The sequence below is a fragment of the Balearica regulorum genome, chromosome 1 (genome assembly GCF_011004875.1).
Source record: "Balearica regulorum gibbericeps isolate bBalReg1 chromosome 1, bBalReg1.pri, whole genome shotgun sequence".
Lineage (NCBI taxonomy): Eukaryota > Metazoa > Chordata > Aves > Gruiformes > Gruidae > Balearica > Balearica regulorum.
This window is the reverse complement of record NC_046184.1, coordinates 173,736,217-173,756,171: the sequence shown is the minus strand read 5'-3', so window position 1 is coordinate 173,756,171 and position 19,955 is coordinate 173,736,217. Positions and strand designations below refer to the sequence as shown.

Genomic DNA, 19,955 nt, shown 5'->3' with positions numbered 1-19,955 from the left:
TTTTATTTTATTTTGCCATACTAACTAAGAACAATTTTCCTGACTTCCCAAAATAATTTTATGCTTTAGACCAACGCTTTCAAAGCTGGCTGGTCTAAATTTTTTCTAGACTGGTGCCATCTGCTATTTTTATAGTTTTATTCCTTATTTCCATTATCAAAGAGGTTAAGAGAATTTTTGTATAATGCTAGACCAAAGACAGATTCCTGGAGAAGCTCATTTGATGTATCTTTCCTTTTTGACAGTACATCATTAATAACTACTCTTTAAAAATGTTTTTTCAAGTAATTTTTCAATAGACAGAGCAAGGAAGGAAAAGCCCATCGATAATGTGGTAGTAAGACAAAGCACAGCTCTCAGCTCCCCAGCTAAGTACCTCCATGGCACTGCACTGCAGCAGAGCTTCTCTACAGGCACACGGTTATGTGCTGTAGTATGGAAAACCAACCTCAATAAAAAACACTGGCCAAGCTACTTCAAATCTCACTTGACCCAAAGCAATTATTCCATACACAGAGCTAACAAGCAACCTTTTAAGCAGCCCTAAATGTATTCTCTCGATCTCTCGATTATAGTATTTACTAAGTATCTAAAAATATCAAGTCAGAAGAAATATTCAAGCCACAAATACTTCAGTTCGTCTACTCTAAATAAGCTAACACTCAAGCAAACTATTAATTCACTTTGGGATTTTTATAATCAACTATGTTAAATATTTTCATGGAGAACCCTCCTGGTTTTGAGTCAGAGCCAAATTTCATCACAGGATGGAGTTCTATTGCAAAAGGAAAATAGAAACGCTAATATTAAAAATTGTAATAACAACAGTGTAAGTGGATATTATCCTCGGCATGCTGACAGATGAGATGTCCTAGTGGATCCCATCTATTCAGCTGATTTAGACTGGTTCTTGGATCTGACATTTTCCCCCATTTGAAAACAAGAACATCTCTGGAACAGTGAGCCTCTTCCTCTATTCATACACAAATCAACTTAAAACAAAGGGACCCCAATTCACCCAACTGCCGGACCCTGCTGTTCTGCTGTAATACAAATAACAAAAGCAAAAAATCCATCTATAAAGACAATGGGAAGTTCTCCTGCTAAAAAAGAACACAGAGTGATCAACAGGTTACTTTTCAAAGCTCAGAACCAGCTACGAGTGACAAGGTTATGAAAATCTCTTCCTCTAGAAGGCAAAACCTCCTGTAATTGCCCAGTGACGATTCCTGGTAACTTCCTCTGAAACACCTTACCTTGGCTGTTGTCAGTAATGAGAGTCCACATTAGACATACCATATGTCCCATGAGAAAGACAAAACCATAAACATACATGCCACAAGTAGTTCATTTGTCAAATCTTGACAAGTTTTATATACGCAATGGGCAAACAGACTGGTTCTGCTGAACTAAACAGATTGGTGGTGGAGCAAAGGCAAGGTGGAGAGGGACACCCTGCACAGGCTATACCCAAATGTTCATGAGGCCAAAGGCAACATCTTCTATCTTAAATGTTTGAGAGAAGGGGGATAAGTGGGATCAACTTGTGTACAGGGGAGATGAGGGATCCCCCTGCACACATGGCTGGGCAAGGGGCACCTAGAAGCAGTACGAATCGCCAGCTCCATCCACAGGGCAGATATATGTGCCACAGAGGAAATCCTACATGTTGACGTACTTCCAGGCTTCCCCTGAGTGCCAGAGGCAGATTTCAGGTTGACCCAATGCCATCAGCCTCAGCAGCACAACTCGTTACTCTCTGAGCTGAAGGATGGATTACCCCGCTGTTGCTGTCCTCCGTTGCTCTTCAGAGCACCCTGAAGCGCTCTGAGGGCACCAGGGACTTGATGTACCCAGCGTGTGCACATCAGACTGCTCCCAGGAGTCTTCTGAGACAGGGCACAAGGGATCCACATGGACCTCGAAAGCAGTCCATCACCAAACTGAGCGCAGTCTGCCCCAACGTCCCACCTGCCTTTGGTGCCAGTAGCATCAGGTCCCTTACAGTAAGAAAGAACCCCAAACCCTTACGTAGCTGATGCCACAAAAAGTATTTGTTCCATGGATAGAGTAAATTGTCTTTGAGACAAAGCACAGGTCATGACAGAGATTTTTCTCGACTGTGCTAAGAACAGGCCTTTTTTTTACTATAGTAATTACACCTAGTCTTTTGGAAATACATTTCTTTAAAAAGCTGCAGTCTTCTATCATACAAATCACTTTCCCTTTTAATATCTCATCCGCATTTAGTTTTGTACTGTACATTCCTTATATTGCATCTACCTTTTGGTAGGTTCCCTCTTCTTCTCCAGAGCTGCTAGAGGCACTGTACAGTCTCTATGTACTATGGTAACACAGATGATGTTATTATTTCAGTCATCAGTAGTGAAACTAAACTCAAAACCTTTACAATCCCATCATGAATTTCTCCAAACAGGATGAAAACTGGTACGCCCTTCAATGACCTCCTTTCCCTGCCAAAACTCTTAAGAACGCCCTTTCTTTGGTAAATTCAGGCTGCGACTGATGTCAGTCAACATTACAAAAGACAGCAGGATCCTTATCAAAACAGGTTTGTACATCCCGTACTTCAGATACAAACTGTAAACAAGCGTTCCATTTTGCTCTGGTGGTGGTGAACAGAGAGATCTACCCCAACAACTCACTCTCCCTTACAGTGAGAGTGGTATAGATGTTTCTCCGTGATCTCAGATTTTATCTAAGCTGCCAAAGCTCTATTTAAACTGTATTTGATTCAAAACTTTTAACATTAAATTATCATTATTTGCTGAAAATGGATGGTATAAGCAAACCTTTCCCAACAACGATGACTATTCCAGAATTAAGAACAGGATGAACAGTTACAATGAAGCCAAAAGGGATGGCTGAATTCTCGGCACACTATTTCTCAGCATCTCCCTAGAACATTATTAACTGAGAATTAACTGTTCATTTCCCCAGACGCTGAGTGTTGCCATTAGTTTTATTTAACAGAACCATGTATTTTTTAATTGAGAAGATCATAACACTATGGCTGGGATATTCAGAGGTACACCTTCAGCCATTCTGTCAGCTCATAAAGTCAATTGGATGAAAAACAAGTGGTTGCACGTTTTTTTCTTCTGTCTCTCTATTCCTACCTTTCCATCCTCATCTAGTGAACTGGGCTTCTGGTGGTGCTGTGGGCTCAGCTGATACCTAGTTTGGGTGTCTGAAACAGGTTTCCTCCATGTGGTTCCCAAAAGTGTCTTGTGTTGGTTTTGCAAATTTCATTTTGGTTTTAGGGGTCTAAACTCTGTTGTTGAGAGTTTGGCAGCTTCCAGAGCCTTTGCTGGGTTAGAAAGGGTTCAGCCTGAGGTCTCTGTAACTCTGTGGGCTGCCTTGGACACCAGCCCAGACCATGGCAATGCAACATGAAGGGGTACAGCTCCACGCGCCTTTCCTCGTCTCGCTGCTCCTGCCCACTGGTACAAAGGAGGGACAGCTTCAGCCCTGCCTCCAGCTGGGACTTGGAGGCGAATCTCAGCAACGCCTCCCTCTGCAACACCGCCGTCACATCCTTATGCCATTCACCATACACTCAAATCCAGGCTGAAACAGAACTGGAAGGCAGGTCAGGATGGCTCCCTGCTAGAAAAGGCTTTTTAATAAAGCTGCAGCCTCTATTAGTCAGTGCTCTTGGCTCGTGCTTTTTGTGCCTGCCCTTTAAAGCTGTACACCAGTATTCTTTGCAGTGCTCTGTTTCATTAGCTTGCCGTTAATAAACACCGCCAGGAACATAACACGTGATTTCCCTATTCACAAAGCTTTTTTGGGCTGTGTAAAAAAAGCATTCCTTACTGCCAGTTTCCCTGACCATTATGGAAAAACAACCACAGCCACAGAACCAGCCACAAGACCCTGAGGGAAGCACAGTGAAGTTATGGCTGATGATGTCTTACCTGCTGGATGGCCATCCCTTCCTGCACAGTTCTACTTCATCTTCTTTCCTGCCCCCTGAACTTCACCTCCTCTTAACTTCCTTGGGAGGAAATTTTACAACAGCCCCCTTCCACTGTCTTATTCTACTCATGGCAATCTTTGTGTACCAGCATTATCTCCCATCCACAACCAAGCCATGGAGAGCTCATAGTTTCCACACAGCTGAGGTTAAAACCAGGGAAAAAAGCAAAGATCATTTTGTTTTCAGCAACTCATCCTGACGCCTCGCAGTTTATCAGCTTCACAGGGTACTAAGCTTCAGGGAGTCTTTATGCCTTTGTGGAGTTTTACTGCTCCGGCACAACAGAGTTTACAAACCTCCAACAATCACTTGTCAGCTTTTAAAGTGTTCTTCCTTTCTGGCAGCAATCTCCCAAGGTCAAATAATTTGTAAGAAAGCATACCAAAAAGCCGTCCTTGATGACGGAAACCAAACAGACTAAATTTAGCATTTATAAAATAAGCTGGCTTTGAGGACAGGAAGTTAAAAAATAAATTGCTAAGCATTTTAACTCTTCAGCCAAAATCACACAAAATCCCTTCTTGGTTGTTATCGTGCTGCCCCACCTCATTCTGCTCTGGCAGGAAACATTTCAGGCAGGATGATTTTGTTTTGTCAGAGTTAAAGGAGACTGAGATGAGAAAAATCATCCTCTTTCTGAAAAGCTACCCACAATTCTAACCAGGTCTTTGCCACCGCTGGACCAAAACGCCAAGGCTCGGCAATGCCGGTGCAATCTGCAGGACAGGCAGTGCGGAACTGTGCCCGGCTAGAGCAGCTTTCAGCTCTGATCATCACGCTTGGGAGGAATAACCAGGAATATTCTGCAGGTTACAGATTTGCTAACACTTCACAGTAAATGAAACACATGCTAGGTTCGAAATGATGAAAAGCACTTGCTCTAGCAGAAGTAACTTTGCTTCTGCCTAGCACACAGATGTGCTTACAACTCTAACGCCACGAAACGTGCAGGTGGATTTGGTTTAGGATGCAGTGTGTTCATTTTTCTAATCTTTCATGTAGATAAGGGTAGAAAGCTCAACTCCCCTGAAACTGCAGTTTGTGTAAGTGCTTGCCATGAAGCATATCTGCCTGTATTGGGTTTTGTCCTGTCCTGCCCCAAACAGGCACTTGCAGAGCATGAAAGTTTGGTGCACAGCTAGCTTGGGTGAACAGCAGCTTGGGCACTTCAAAGAGCCCTGGAATTTACGGCTCAACTACCCAGCACTTTACTCAAAGTCTTTTTCGGTTTATCTTGCTAACCTAGGAGTGAACTCTCTTTAAAATTATGGGAAGAAATGTTTTTGAAAACACCTTCCCATCACAAGAAATTACATTCATGACACTCGCATGCCTCCGCCTGAAAATCTCCACTTCAACCAAAGCGACAAAATACTCTAAGAAAATGAAGAAGTAATACAACCTGCAAAAAATGTGAACTAAACACCTTCTACTTGAAACACTCTGCTATCCACCTGAAAAGAAGACACATCCAAGACTCAATTATGCTCACTTTGAGATGCGGTTATCATTATTATCTGTAATTATTATTATATCTGTATTATTATCCGTACATGAGAGGTGCATCACTACAGTGGTGACAGGCAGCTGTATAAAATCAGAAGGGCGAGCACGTAGGCAGCTGAAAACTGAGTCTGAGCAAAATAGTTAAAAATTTGTTTCCAAATGCAAAAGCACCAAGTGAACAGGCGTTTGTGCCTTTTTGCTGGAGGCTGCTGCTGCAGGCTTTCCCAGGCTGACAGAACTGCTCAGCTCGGATGCGTCGGACAAATGCAGGAGGTCACGCTGAAGAAGTGAACAAAATATGACACAGCTGGATCTTTCCGCATTTTTTCTGGAAGCGTGAATTAAAAAGTCTCAAGAAACGGTTGCTCAGGGTCAAGGTCAAACTTGTGTTCCAAGGAAGAAAAGAGATCTCCAGAGATGACACTCCCAAGTAACGTTGAATCAGACTCTGTTACAACAGCTCCCATTGAAGCTTTTATAAAAAGCACCAGTTGGCACTGAGAAAGACAGAGGGTAGAGTCCAGGAATTATAAAAATTAAAAGAGGTTCAATGAAAATGCATTTAAACAAATTGGAATCGATTCAACAGGAGAAACTGAGCGATACCCACTTTAAAGTACTCGTGATTCACTTAATGTATCATTATCTCTGCATAACACTTGGATGTTTGATTTCAAAGTGGATGTTTCCAACCCTCAAGGCCTAAAAATAAAATTTCTATTCTCTTTGTGAGTCTGAAGAGGCAAAAGAAACTCAGCACACACTATGATGCACAAGTGGCCCGGGTTAGCAGATTGTTCCTAAATACATAGAACCTACAGAAGATGCCACAAAATAAAAGATAATTAACTAAGAGCTGGGGAGACCAAATTCAAACCAACCATTCATAAATACCCAGAGAGGTTGTGGAGTCTCCTTCTCTGGAGATATTCAAACCCGCCTGGTTGCAATCCTGTGCAACCTGCTCCAGGTGATCCTGCTTTAGCAGGGGGGCTGGACGAGATGATCTCTAGAGGTCCCTTCCAACCCCTACCAATCTGTGAATCTGTAAATAGACAAGCAAAATTCAAGCTCCAAGGCTGTAAAAATTATCTCCTAACTTCTGAACAGTCACACTAAGGTGTTACTCCACAACTACTTCAACAATAAAAAAGTACCATGTGCTGCAACCTGTATTAACAGCTCAAACTAGGACTGGGGAAATGTGCTTCAAAATGATAGGAGATCCCTATGCAAACAGCATTCATTTTTAAACATGTCTAACAGTGAACGCAAATATATCTAGTGTGAAATTACTTATTTTTAAATAATACATTTGCAAAGACAGAGTAAGCATTAAGGTTACTTGGCATTTAATTCTCCTGTCCCAAAACTGACAGGTTTACCAAAGGGCTTCTCCAATGGCACAGAAGGAGAACAAGTGGTTACAGAGTTCTACAGCGCAATAAACTAATCAGCCCCTGTACTATCTGGTACATTAAATGTAAAAATAATGCATTTCTTGAACATGAGGCCAAATCAGTATCTCAAACTCTATATGGGCCTGCTGTGATTTTTTTAAAAACAACAAAACCTCCCCCCTTGATCCCTAAATCATTAACACATTCAGAAAATTAGATGTTCAGCTTAGATGTATTATTTATATTTGAGCAGTGTTACTAGAATGCTCTATCAAAGGAAGAATCTGTTGAAAGAAACTCATTTCTGCCCATCGCTATGAACCAACTCTTCAAGAGAAATGAGTCTAACAAACGTGTGGAGCAACTGTAGTGTAAGACGCTGCTTGCAATATTATTTCCTTAAGCATATAAAGAATATTGATAGTATATTTGTATCCGTTGTACTAATCCATTTTAGATTTGAGAATAATTTTGGAAAAAATGGCAGATCCCTAAATACTTGTTAAAGGGGAGGTAAAATACCATGAAAAAATTTTGTATTGCCCCCAATTCAGCATTATTTTTGGGATTTAAAAAAAAGTTAGTTTATAAAATCTCAGGCAACAAGAATTTCACACATCTACTTAGCAGCTCTCCTCATAAGTTTTCTCCCCATGTTTTTGGGGCAATTCTTCCCCTTTTTGATTTCACTTAGTTCTTTATTTTAATCAAATTCCAATTTTAAATCGGAATCTTTCCATTTAGCTTATCCAAAAAGTTGAGTTAGTAAATGATGTTTAGATTAGAAAATAGTAAGAAGAATTGTACTGATGGCAAGGTTAACTAAGGCATGTCGCATCAATCCACGACAAAGGGGATTTATAAGATCATCAGGATGTACTAGACATACACTGGGATTTTTAAATTATTTTTAAAATGAATTTTATTTTATTTTATCAGTCTAGACTAGTTACTTAGCCTGACATGGAATATATCCTTTCCACAAGTACCTCCCAAGCACATTTGCTGATAGGGAGGTCCACCACATTAGCAAGGCTTAGTGAGAGTCATTTTTGAAAAAAGTACTCAGTGGCAGTTACATTTATAGGTGAAGATATTCAAATTATATTCTAAGATTTATTTGTATCTAACATGGAAGCATTCAATGTTTTCACATGAACCAACTTGCACTGAAAAACAAAGAAAACCTGAAGAATAAGTTGCAGCCAACAATTTGCTGAAGATCAACAAGTTAAAATTTTGATGCAAAGATTTGGTAAATATTTTCCTACTCTGCACATCATCACAAAATATTCATAAATATATTAGCAAAAAAAGGACTATGACAAATAATGCACAAAACTATTATTTATACCCTTTAAACCACCTGCAAGCTGTTGCCCAGCTCCAGGCAAAACTCAGCCATGTCCCCACCAGCCTTGGAGCTCAGCACTCACAAACTGGTCTGGCGTTTCCAAGTCATTCCTCGTTGGGCAAGCAGTGCCAGATACCACAAGAGGACTCTGTCCACCTGGTAAGTACAGCTGACGTGAAAAAAGACTGGGCAATTAATTCTTTTCAATTATTCCTCATTATTCACATTCTACAGCTATATGATAAATACACGGGGAGTGGTGGTGGTAGTGCCATGCCTGAAACTCACATCTAATATGTTATCCATAAACTGCAACTGGGTTTCTCTCTGTCTCTCTCTGCTTGTCTTTGTTCATCTTAATTCCCACCAGAAGGATTCCTTTTCCCAAATGAACCTCCTCCTTCTGTTTACTGACCTTCAAGCTGAAGTTTAAGTTCATTTTGTTCTTCTGACCTCTCAATTGAGATTGCATCGCAATTTCGACACTCTTCTTTACTAAAACAAATACATTGAGTAGAACTTACTATAGTTAGGTCTGACTGAAATTAAGCCTTTCAGTGGTTTGGAGGGAGAAAAAAAAGGGTACACTTCAGAGAGAAAAAAAGTTTAAATAAATTTGTATTAAAACTACAACGTTCCAGTGTCGGTTCCTCAAACAGACTTCCAGGACCACCTACCCCAGAACTGCCTGTGGGTCCTAGTAAAACAAACACGCCTGGTATTGTTTGGTGGCACCGAGGGTCCATGGCCTGAATTCGTACAGCCAAAACCTCTCATCCTCTGAGTGCGCGTGGCTCTACCCCAGGCTCGTTAAACTGGGTGCAATGAGGTCGCCTCTAACCCCCGTGAACTCCTCCTGCTTCCCACTGCCACCCTTCCTCTGGGACCGGGCAGCACCGAGGAGGACATCAGCTGACCTCAAAGAAGGAAAAAGAGCCAAATTTGGGAGGAGAAGAATAACACTGGCTGGAAAAAAGCCCTAGAGAGGCAAAGTGCAGAGATTGGGTTTGGTGCTGTCTGGGAGAGGAAACCAATAGCAAGTCCTGGCTGGGAAAGCTGGGATACCATCAGCAGTGAGACCAGAGTTCCAAGGGGTCACGTGCGGTGAGTCTGCGAATTAAGGAAAGTAGGCATTTTAAATGCTAAGCAAGCCATTAGGTCACCTAATGTCACCTCAGATGCAACTGGGAGGACTAGGAGATGAAGAGAAGGGTGGAAAGGACAGGGTGCCCATCTCCCTGGGTGGTGGGGTTGGCTGGGAAGGCTGCAGGGCTTGGCTGGATGTGAGGAGGAGCTTCCCAGCCTGGAGGAGAAAAGATGGGTCAAATTTGGAGTGACCAGACAATAGGGTTTGTGCCAAGTAAAGCAAAACGCCTTGCCAGCGCCTGGCATGGGACCTGAAGCCGCTGAGGTTCACCATTCCTCTGCTGTCAGCAGATATCCCTGAAACCCACTGGTGAAACATCCCGTCCCTCCACAACACCCGTCCACAAAAAAATGAAGGAAAAAAGTGCGTATTGCAGTAATTGCCCGCTATAGGGTCTGATCAAAGTTAGCACAGCCAGCCCTTCTCCTAACACTGCCCAAAGGCAGATTGCTTCATCCTTCAGGCATACTGATGTTCTTCTGACACAGCTTTTGGGAAGGGAGGATTGGGATGGCTATTTTTGACTTTTTCCCCCCAAAGTGAATGTGCTCTTGTATAAACTATGACTACTTATATTTGGAAAATTAGTTTTTAATGCCTCTGGAATGGATTTTGGTTCAACTCACTGACCTGGTACATCACAGTACTTACTGTTACAAAAGAAAAGACCAAGAATAAAAACCTAACCTTCTCTGTGCGTCTTCTCTGAGTCTTTATATATATTATAAAAATTACAGTTAAAGGCTAAATAAGATAGGATATGGATTATGAGATGGACAACCTATTGACACCATAGATGGACCAGCAGACACACACTCAGGTACAGATCATTTAATGCAATACTCTGGAGCTGACTGTCAAGACTTCCTTGTTTCAGTTCTTATCCTATGGCAATAAGAACCACTTACTGATAATTGCAAACTGATTAGTCTTCAGAAATCTCCTTTAGATGGGGATAATACAGCCTACTTCCACTTTAGAGAAGGGGAAACATAGGGGGAGAATCTCAAGAGTTTTTCCAGTACTACAATATCAAAGCTTAGAGTTACAACATTAGAGCTAAAACATTATAATACTCAATAAAAAATTAAATGCACTCTAGCTGTGAAGCCCTATTTATATTATTTTATTCTTTCTGATTTTTAAGGGTACTGAATATAAATAGTGTAGAACAAAATCTATCATTATTCACTATAATTTTCCTGCTTTAAAGTAAAGCCTGCAGTGTGTATCTGTAACAACTCTCATTATTTGAAACTATCACATCTGAAATCTGAGACAACTGTACACAGTCATATTCTTATTTCTTTATACCTTTTATCTCAAAAACAATATATATCTCAGCAACTGAACTAAAACAGATTATTTTTAATAACTAACTATCACAGTGATTTTTATTACACAGCAGAAGAAACTGGGTATTTACTTGTTTTTCTCAGAACAGAGTAACACAAAACTAACATAATCACCATGTTATTAGTTATGAATTACATCACTCTAAATTTGTTCCAGAGGACTAACTGTTTTTAAACAGAAGAAACATCAATTTTCAACAAAGGTGTTCATAGCAGCAGCTTAATAACTTTTCGTTTCCTAAGCTTATATCAACTTTGGAATATATGACAGTCCCTAAAATTAAATTCTGTTAGAGACAAAATTGTTGGGTTTTGACAAGTAATACATACAAAATATGAGATTAGGCACCTGAAGCTGTAGGTAAAACAATTCTCTTGAGTCCCCTTAAGAGATACATATTTTAATTTAATGGAAACTTCTTATATGCTCCCCATGGTGACAGGGGCAACATGGCACAAATTATTTCTCCTGCTTATTCAGAGAAAAAGTGGAAGAAATGGAAAAGGAGAAAGGAACCCTTTTATTTTCATCCACAAACTATTTTTCAACAGAATGAAAAGTTGTATTTTATTTTCAAGCTCTTTAGAAGTTTCTGGTTTTAAAAAAAAAAGAGGGGTGGGAGGTAAATGTTAAAATGAACCATCATTAACGATGCACATTGACCCATTTAATATTTAGGCTGTCAAAGAACACACATTGGTTATTTTCTGATCTTTTTGTTATTTCTTTAGCGATTATAACAAGCTAATGAATTTGAAATAAATTCCCAAGAGTTTTCGCTTGACCTAAATCCCCTTTCCCTGCCTCCTCCTCCCCTTCCTTTGTTAACAAAACAACATTTTGTACAAAGTCTACCCATTTGGGCTCAATTTGGATGCCCAGGCACGTGGTGCCACCTGAGACCTCCCGGAGTGGAGCAGGCAGCACGGAGCTGGGGGACAGGCTCTGGCACCCTCACGGCGAGGCACTGGCAGCAGCTGGGGTACACCAGCACACCTCCGAGGGCACAAGGTGACGATGCTGGTAGCTGTGCAATTTGCTACCTGTGCAAACCCCAGCAAAAGACGCACACAAGCACCTCTTCCAAGCGCAGAGGGGCCAGAAGAAAAAAGTTCACGCTTTGCTTTGTACTGGTAAAAAGGTTCTGTAATGCTTTATTTAATTTTTAATACAGAAATAAACAGACTGCCCGCTGTGTGATGTTGTGTAACATCACAAGAGTGATGTTCAGGTAAGCACTGTCACACATACCCACGTTAGTTGCAACAGGACAAGACACCCAGTACTGCCTATGGAGCTGATGCTTTTGCCCTATCACTGAAATCACTCCCCATATTGGAGTCAAAATTATTGTTACAGACAAAGAAAGAAGGTCCTTAACTGTGTGTGTCCATCGACTCTGAGAATTGCTGCATTTTCAGATGCATATGCAGACACATGGATTCTCCCTACTCAACGGACAAAGCTTACGTGAAGGATCCAAAGCTACTGAGCATTTCCAAGTACTCCTCCTTACTGTTCAAGGAGCACCGTGGTTTAAGGTGCAAGAGTTGATCCTGGTATGTGTGCTGCTTTGCTGCTCTGACTCAGAAGGAAGACTTGAGCTACATGCAAAACCCACGTGATAATTTACTTCGGGAGGGGTGCATGAGGTAACTTTAAAAGAAGTATAAATTGAATTGTGTGCACAACCAAATGGAGATGAGCACACCAAATACATCCCTGAGTAGACATACGCAAGTTTCTGCTTCTCCTGAGACACAGACACTATTACTCTTGTTGACACATGGGTCTTATGTTTAAGCTGTTTTACACCACTAATTAGTACTGACAACTCTTAATATATTACAAATTAAATAGGAGAATTCACACTTAGGTTTAGAGTTTTTTTCTCCCTGAATTAAAAAAGAGTATCTCTAGCTTTAATATATACATAATTACATGTTACAGCCATGAAAATCTAACATGAGAAAACTAAAAGATGTAAAGTGCAGCTGTTTCATAAATGGCTTGGTGTCTCACAAGTTTGCTTCAATAATTCAACACTTCTGCATTCAAGCTGTACAGAAGACAGCTTCTGACACAGAGCAAGCCCTGAGCAGATAGGGCCATGGTTCTTCTGCGGTGGTACCTGGGGCAGATCCACAGTGTAATTGTGCTGATTAGCTCAGATACCCCCTTCTGAATGTCAGTACACTTGCCATGTTTGCTCCATTTCACCTCTACACATAAGCGTATCAGAAAATCATAGAATGGTTGGGTTGGGAAAGACCTCAAAGATCATCTAGTTCCAACACCCCTGCCATGGGCAGGGACACCCTCCACTAGACCACGTTGCCCAAAGCCCCATCCAACCTGGCCTTGAACACTTCCAGGGAGGGGGCATCCACAGCTTCTCTGGGCAACCTGTTCCAGTGCCTCACCAGCCTCATGGTAAAAAATGCCATCTTTATGTCCGATCTAAATCTACGCTCTTTCAGTTTAAAACCATTGGCCCTTGTGCTGTCATTACAGGCCTTGGTAAAAAGTCTTTCTCTTTCTTATAAGCCCTGTTTTAAGTATTCAAAGGCTGCTATAAGGTCTCCCCAGAGCCTTCTCTTCTCCAGGCAGAACAACCTCAATTCTTTCAGCCTTTCCTCATAGGAGAGGTGTCCCATCTCTCTGATCATTTTTGTGGCTGTCCGCAGGACCAGTTTTAAATGTCCTCCCTATGGTATTCTCATTCCACAAAAGAGATTATCCTTCTTGGTCGGTACAGAGCCAACCACTTCCTCACCTGCCAAAAAATATTTTAGAGGCACAGTGATGGTATTAATGAAAATCATGCTCTTATGGCATATATAACCCCCTTCTGCAGTACTCTCCTTGCTGCTTCAACAGCTTGTCTAGTCTATGATTTTCAATCCATTACACAGCAGCAGCTTTGCCAGATACTGCTCATCTTTACAGATATGTTGGCCATGTCAAGGAGCTCATCTTGTGCATACTTCCAAGCAACAAACTTCACAGTAACCACTGCACCAGCAAAGAACAACAGGTCTACCACTTGTAACTCCAACTGTGAACAGGTCAGGTTTCCAAAGCAAGGTTGCAGCAGCTATGAAAATGAGCAGGTATGGAAAATTCTGATTAGAAGGAAGGTTTCCTATGCCCTCATTAATTATAGACTAGAGACAGTTAAGCAACTTTGTAAGAAAAAAAAAAAATCCCCAACAAATAAAACCCATCACACTGCATAGAAACCCACCTAACTTAGCTAGCAGGGAAGTGGTATCTCAGAGCAGCAGAACATCCCGCTGCCAGTCCTGCTGGTGCTAGGCTAAGCCACCCAGCATCCTTACCACCTGCCACCAGGCTCCAGCACTGGAGTTCTCTTCTACAGCCCTGAAGGCCCTCCTGAAAACAAGGAAGCTACAGCTGGGAGACCCGAGTCCCACACTGACCTTCGTTTCGCATTTTATAGGAAAATAATGAATATTCCTCAGTGAGGAGACATCGAGGAGGGAGTCTTGAGTTCTGGTCCCATGTTATTTTAGATAATCACTGGATGAAATCAATGAAGGGTATTTTGTAAGCAACGTGTGAGATGGTGTGAGCCCACCTTCCTCTAGCACAGCTGTCAGCAACCTCTGGCCTACCTGCCAAATGCTGCTAGATTGCAAATAGCACACAGCAGGAACTAGATGCTAAAATCGTCTCTCACAGAATCAAGACGTCAGGAATTACCTGTCCAGTAATACACGACCAGTTAAGAGAAAAATCCTGTTGAGAACAACACTCTTGAAAATTTGCCTAGCAAGTAAACTACGTTCAAAATATTCTCTCTCTCGCTCCTGTCCTGTAAATCTTAAAACCTGTAAAACAGACCAGTTTGAAAAGGATGCATCAGAAGGATCTCACCTCAGAACAGCCTCATAACTGCACCTCGTAAACCATAAAAAACCTCATAAATAGAGGTCTCCTTGCAAGCGCGGGAGACAGATTTGAATCTCTTCAGGCACCAGTGCAAACTGAACCCAGGTCTTCCACATCATTAGTGGTTAAGTAATCCATGCTTCTAGGTAAAAAAAGAGGGCAGAAACATTACCTGCTATTTCTGTATTTTAAAATACAAGGTTTCAGGGCATCTAAGGCAGAGTCTGAGTCCGAGCAGTAAAAGTTTTAACATCTCAACTGCCAGGTCCAGATACCCTCATCAGGAGATATACAGATCACCTCTCTTCCTAGTCTTGATTAGATACACTCATTGCTGAGCTGCTCTGCCTTTTAAAAGGACTGCATATAAGATTTTAGGTCATAAGAAATGTAATATTATTTAAAAAAAAAAATAAAAAATTGAATTTTTGTGGCCAAACAGAAGATTTAAGGATTTCAGTTTTGAATTCTGGCATCAAAATCCCTACTGATGTTCCACTTCAGGAACAGAACAGGCTAATTGCCCATTTATTTTGCTGTGTAGAGAATCAGGAGAAAAGGAAAGTCAGATTCACCCTTGTGTATGACTAGGTGTCCAAGTGACATGGACATCATTTAACGTGACAAGAGTGCTGTGAAAAGACTGTTTATAATCCCATTACAAGATTTTAATAGAATGACTCACAGTTAATATAAACCCAGGTGGTCTTCACAGACAGATGAGGTACTTCATCATATTACATGGTAACAAGAAGTTTGATATACAAGGGCCTATTCCTCAAGTGCACTAAGCATTTCTGCGGATTCTGTTTAACTTCAAACCCAATGACTCTCAAGCTCAGACAGCAATTTACATTCAACTACTAACTAATCTAGTGCCTGCATAGGATATAATTGATAGCTTTATTTCTTTATTATCCTGGAATGTAATGACAAGCTTTTTTACTATCTTTTTCCCTTCCCTCCCTTTAAAAAGCGAGTTCTTCTTACATGGAGGGAAAATAACAGTTATATTTTACTGTCACAGATACTGCAATTTTCTTAAATTTGAAGTACGTTCATAATCATACTGAAAGGTCATCACTTGGACTTTACAAAGCCAGCTGTATTAGCCTAAAGACTGACTACAGTGGCTGTGCTACGTGGAGGAATACCACAAAGCCGATGATATACTCGTAGATTAAAGGAAGCAGATTTTGCTTGACAAATTCTAATTTTGTTTTGTATGTGAACGTATCATCCTCTAAAACTTGCTTATTTTGTTTTATGATGTATTACGTGTTCAGCATAACATTGGGCAGTGGATCAGCCCAGACCAGTCCCGTGGGATGCAGGGACTGCGTAGAGTGAGCAGGGCTGTTGCTGAACCAACTGATGACTCCCGTTCTGAGGGAACAGCTTTCCAAACGGCCAAGAAAGCCAGCTTACCAATTGATCCACTCTGACTATTAAAAATATGTCCCAACAGGGCTGATTGATAGTTAAAATAGTAGGGCCGGCTGGCTGCCAAAAAAATGACTGAATGTGAGAATCTATTGAGGGAAATCTCAGGTTATTTATTCATATTCAGCATCTCAAAAGAGAAAGAACATTTGTTTAAGCCAGAATTTGCAGACTGTGCCCTGCTTCAGGCATCGATGCTGTTTCAAAATGCTGGCCTTGATGTACCTAAATGTGAAAGATTAAGGAATCTTAGTAAGACAAAACAACGAAATTTTTTATACTATTACATAAGATATAAATCTAGGGAAAAGGAGAAGTTTGGCAAGTAAAACCTGATTCATGCTTTGCCTTCATCCTACCTGTCTCCAAAGACTTCTATATACAGAACAATATTAATGCATATGATACAGTTGATCTTAGAAATACTGATTACACACCAAAATCATGACATTTCAAATCATAGCCTCCTTACATCCCAAAGTAACAGAATACTATCACAGAGGGGTATGTTTATCATTGTGAGGCTAAGCCAGTTATGTCTGGAAAATCAGTTTACTCCATAACTCTTTCAAGATACAGAAATACGCCTTACAACAATAACGCAGCACTTGCAATAGCAATTGTGTACAACAAAGAGGACAAATACGGTAACTGGTGGTTCTTGGAATGGTATCATTAAGTTCATGTTGAGCTCAATAAGCCTCTCCTGCTTGAAAGGTTGTGAATGATGCGAGACATTTTTCCACTATTCTCCTAACAGATTAGCTTCATCCAGTAAAAGAACTAGTCCGGCTATTCTCCACAAGCAGTCAAATCCTCTTGGGGAACAGACATCTTTGGGTCTTGCCTTCAATCTTTCGGATCAGGCAGAAAGGCCAAATTCTTGGTATATGAATAGTAGGAAGTATGACACTCATTTTCTCTCCACATACATTTTTGGTAATGACACAGAACATTGTAAAAATTAAGGAAAAGGGGGGGAAAAATTAAAAAAAAAAAGACACAGAATAGACATTTGAATAGATTAATCCATTGAATTCATCTAAGTTGAGGATCTAAGAAAGAAAATTAGGAAAAGCAAGTCCTCTGTTTTAAATTCCTGGAGTCTTGCATTTCCCCTGTATGGGTGTGTACGCATATCAACAGGGCAAGAGAATATTGCTGGGCGAGATGATCTTGAAACCCCAACTAGCACTGAACTTTCTTTCCTCAAATAAAAGGATATGTGCAAATGAAAGTTCTCCCAAACCAGAATACAGTGGCTTAAACCCCAGAATATATCATGTTTAAAATACCATAATATAGTATTTCCGATATGTTACTGCTATTGATGAATTAATTTAGACAAAACCCCTTCCTTAACAAGATACGTAGCTTATGAAATTTGAGAGGTACTTAGTTATCAAATATTATTCTGCTTATGGTGCTCATGGGTCAACATGCCTCTTGAAACCTTGCTGTGAGTTTTGAGAGCTGGTTTTTAGTTCACTTTAATTTAACCGCCAAATAAACTCAATAAAACACTACAGCTGAAGCCAATGAACCAACACACATTACACAGAATAAAATCCAGAAAATTTACTGATGGTGAAAGGAGCAAGTCAAATTGCTTTTATTATGACAATAAAACAACAAAATGTGCATTAGACTTAAGTAGCCTTTATGAATATTTGAAGAGAATGTACTTTAATATTTTTAAAAAAGCACTGACACCTGCCATCATAATGGTGTACCACAAACAGGTTTCAGGTAGGGATTAATGTTCCCTGCTTCTGCATTTGGATGTCTACAATGTAAATGTTGGCATGTGAGCTATAGGAATTTAATCTTTGCCTATAGTCAGTAGAGCCAAGAGAGGCCAGAGAGTTCCTGGGCTTCCAGCAAAAAAGCTTCCCATTATTAACCAGGTCCAACCACCAGCCTACATACAGGCAGTGAAATGGGCTAAAGCTAAGGTAAGAAAATACATCACTCAGTGATTTTTTTATAATAATCCACCTGTATAATGGAAGAAAGCAACTCTTGCCCCAGTCACAACATACAAAAGGATAAGAAAGATTTCAGGTTGGGAGCTGCATACTTAGCCCTTTCCAATTACTAACTGTAGACTCCAAGCTGCAGAATGGGTAAGCAATGAAAAAGGGAAGCAAAGGGCCTCAGTAACACGGACAGACTCGTTCAGAAGTTCTGATCTACCGCGATCTGCCAACACCCCCTTTGTTTTGTCCAGGGTTAACCTTCAGCCAGAATGAAGCCGAAGTAAAAATATAAAGAGCACAGTAGAAAGCAGAAATAGCACGATGTTACCTGCCCAGACTAAACCAAAGCTGGCTATAGGATGCTCCAGAAAGACTTTTTTTCTTCTTCTTTAAACGAGGCACAATTTATAGGCTTTTAGAAGGCCCTAGACTTAAAGGATGTCCAGAATACTGAATTTTAAACTTCAGCCTGCTTTTCCCAGGAAGGGTATTAATACTTTTAGGGCAACCAAGAGAATCACAGGTATTAAGAATATTTATTACCAGAAACCATTGAAGCGGTTCAATTTATTCTCAACAGAAAACTCTGAAGTGACCAACAAAATGAAAATATCTATATAGTAATGAATGACTTTGATAAAATGGAATAAGATTCATTGTTTACATTTATGACAGAGACATTTTTGAATAGGAATATTAACAATACATAGGAGATTTGAAAGAATGAGCAGGGCACGTGAATTTCTGTCTTTTCTGTTTTACAGTGCATCATAAAACTATTGAAAATTAAGATATTTAATCTGAGCTGTTACTGAAGTCACAATGTATCCTGATACAACTGATGATTTACATACTATTACTATTCATAAACAACAAACGGAAAGATAACAAACACAACACTTGTGTGGTTACTAAACAGCACGGGTGCCTGTGACCAAGTTCAGTTTATAGCTGAGTTCGATGTACTGAATCAGTTCACCTTACGTAATAACAATTTCTGATGAAATAGACTGCAAACATGAAAACCAAATTTTATTTTCCATTAATAGCGACTAAATTCAACTGATCTCCAAGAACTATGAGCTACAGCTTTCTGCTTGCTTAAACTACCAAGATTACTACCACTATGAAAACAGGCATTAACATGAGGACTGCAGACCTCACGTGTCCCTAAAGCCTTGGGCAGCTACAAGACCACCACTGCGCTCCAGCAATGACTAACTTCATCAATGGTTAACTCTCTCCGCTTACACCACAGTCAGAGAGGTGATAATGCTTAACGAGGAAGAAACTGATGACTGGGTAGCTGGAAGCTACAATCAGCACAGCACTTATTTTTGGGTGATGAACCACCACTTTTATCCCAGCCACACAGTGCTGGTGCATTCACTGTGCAGAAAACCTCATTTACGGATGGGGCCAATGGCAGGGCAACTCTTGGTAGAGCCATGTCAAGAGACTTTGGACAAACCAAAAGATCTTACGGTCAAAGGTGTGCAATACTGCTCATCGTCATTCATCAGCCACACACCAAGCTTGGGAATACAGGACTACTTGCCTGGAGATCTCCAAAAGTTCATTTGTAGTTTCTTTCACGGACAGGGAAAACAAGACTGAGGATGCAATGAAGCCATGCAAGGTGTCAACAACGGCGCCCAGGGCGAAAGCTGGATCCACTCCCTTGGAGCCCACTTAATTAAAGTGATGTCACACCACAACAATAATACTTCAAGGTCTGTCAAAATCTTGAATGAACTCGTGAAAATTGGAAAAAAAAAAATGACTAAGCAACATTTTGATACACTCAGCTGAAGCACGTCTCTGAAATCCTGCTCTCCACAAAGCCCTTGGC

General features: G+C 40.6%; 1 protein-coding gene across 13 annotated transcripts in view; it reads right to left on the bottom strand.

Annotated features, from left to right (window-relative positions):
* KLF12 (KLF transcription factor 12) overlaps positions 1-19,955 on the bottom strand; it is a 254,559-nt gene that overhangs the window by 95,398 nt on the left and 139,206 nt on the right. The window contains exon 1 of one of the 13 annotated variants that reach the window (XM_075741709.1): positions 3,141-3,639. The exons of 11 other annotated variants lie outside the window; for them this stretch is intronic. The gene's annotated coding sequence lies outside the window, so the exon portion shown is untranslated. Of the gene's footprint in view, positions 1-3,140; positions 3,640-19,955 lie in introns of those variants that run through there. One more of the 13 variants, XM_075741712.1, reaches the window with a different exon arrangement.